Source organism: Pelophylax lessonae (assembly GCF_965119305.1).
Source record: "Pelophylax lessonae genome assembly, chromosome: 7".
Taxonomy (NCBI): domain Eukaryota; kingdom Metazoa; phylum Chordata; class Amphibia; order Anura; family Ranidae; genus Pelophylax; species Pelophylax lessonae.
Genome location: NC_138774.1, coordinates 39248676 through 39250696, shown reverse-complemented (window position 1 = coordinate 39250696; position 2021 = coordinate 39248676).

Genomic DNA, 2021 nt, shown 5'->3' with positions numbered 1-2021 from the left:
TATGCAGCTTTGCAGTGCTTTGGTGTAAATCAGTCATGTCCAAAGTCCGGCCCGTGGGCCAGTTGCGGCCCGTCCTTTAGTTTTATACGGCCCCCTGAGACACTGCTGACTTTAAAATACCTATCTCTCTCTGGCCTCCCTCGGCAGCTCGGCTGCTCCCGAGTCCCGCTCCGCCCCCCTGCTCGGCTCTATCTGCCCGGTGCCGCCCACGACTGCGCGCCTTCTCTCCTTCACCGCACACAGCCACCTGTAGGAGCTGACCGAGGAAATGTCACTTCTATAATCCTACTGCCTGTTTCTGTAAGTGTGATATTTGTGTGTATGTATGTATGTATGTATGTGTGTGTGTATGTATGTATCTGTGTATGTATGTGTGTATGTATGTGTGTATGTATGTATGTGTGTATGTATGTGTGTATGTGTGTATGTATGTATGTGTGTATGTATGTATGTGTGTATGTATGTATGTGTGTATGTATGTATGTGTGTATGTATGTGTGTATGGATGTGTGTGTACTGTATGTATGTGTATGTATGTGTGTGTATGTATGTGTGTGTGTGTGTGTATATGTGTATGTACTGTATGTATGTATGTATGTGTGTATGTATGTATGTACTGTATGTATGTGTGTATATGTGTATGTACTGTATGTATTTGTGTGTATGTGTGTATGTATGTATGTGTGTATGTATGTGTGTATGTATGTACAGTCAGGTCCATAAATATTGGGAAATCGACACAATTCTAATCTTTTCGGCTCTATACACCACCACAATGGATTTGAAATTAAACAAACAAGATGTGCTTTAACTGCTGACTTTCAGCTTTAATTTGAGGGTATTTACATCCAAATCAGGTGAATGGTGTAGGAATTATAACAGTTTGTATATGTGCCTCCCACTTTTTAAGGGACCAAAAGTAATTGGACAGATTAACAATCATAATTTAAACTTTCACTTTTTCTATACTTGGTTGCAAATCCTTTGCAGACAATTACAGCCTGAAGTCTGGAACGCATAGACATCACCAGACGCTGGGTTTCATCCCTGGTGATGCTCTGCCAGGCCTCTACTGTAACTGTCTTCAGTTTCTGCTTGTTCTTGGGGCATTTTCCCTTCAGTTTTGTCTTCAGCAAGTGAAATTCATGCTCAATCGGATTCAGGTCAGGTGATTGACTTGGCCATTGCATAACACTCCACTTCTATCCCTTAAAAAACTCTTTGGTTGCTTTCGCAGTATGCTTCGGGTCATTGTCCATCTGCACTGTGAAGCGCCGTCCAATGAGTTCTGAAGTATTTGGCTGAATATGAGCAGATAATATTGCCCGAAACACTTCAGAATTCATCCGGCTGCTTTTGTCTGCAGTCAAATCATCAATAAATACAAGAGAACCAGTTCCATTGGCAGCCATACATGCCCACGCCATGACACTACCACCACCATGCTTCACTGATGAGGTGGTATGCTTTTGATCATGAGCAGTTCCTTTCCTTCTCCATACTCTTCTCTTCCCATCACTCTGGTACAAGTTGTTCTTGGTCTCATCTGTCCATAGGATGTTGTTCCAGAACTGTCAAGGCTTTTTTAGATGTTGTTTGGCAAACTCTAATCTGGCCTTCCTGTTTTTGAGGCTCACCAATGGTTTACATCTTGTGGTGAATCCTCTGTATTCATTTTGGTGAAGTCTTCTCTTGATTGTTGACTTTGACACACATACACCTACCTCCTGGAGAGTGTTCTTGATCTGGCCAAATGTTGCAAAGGGTGTTTTCTTCACCAGGGAAAGAATTCTTCGGTCATTCACCAAAGTTGTTTTCCGTGGTCTTCTGGGTCTTTTGGTGTTGCTAAGCTCACCGGTGCGTTCTTTCTTTTAAGGATGTTCCAAACAGTTGATTTGGCCACACCTAATGTTTTTGCTATCTCTCTGATGGGTTTGTTTTGTTTTTTCAGCCTAATGATGGCTCGTTTCACTGATAGTGACAGCTCTTTGGATCTCATATTGAGAGTTGGCAGCAACAGA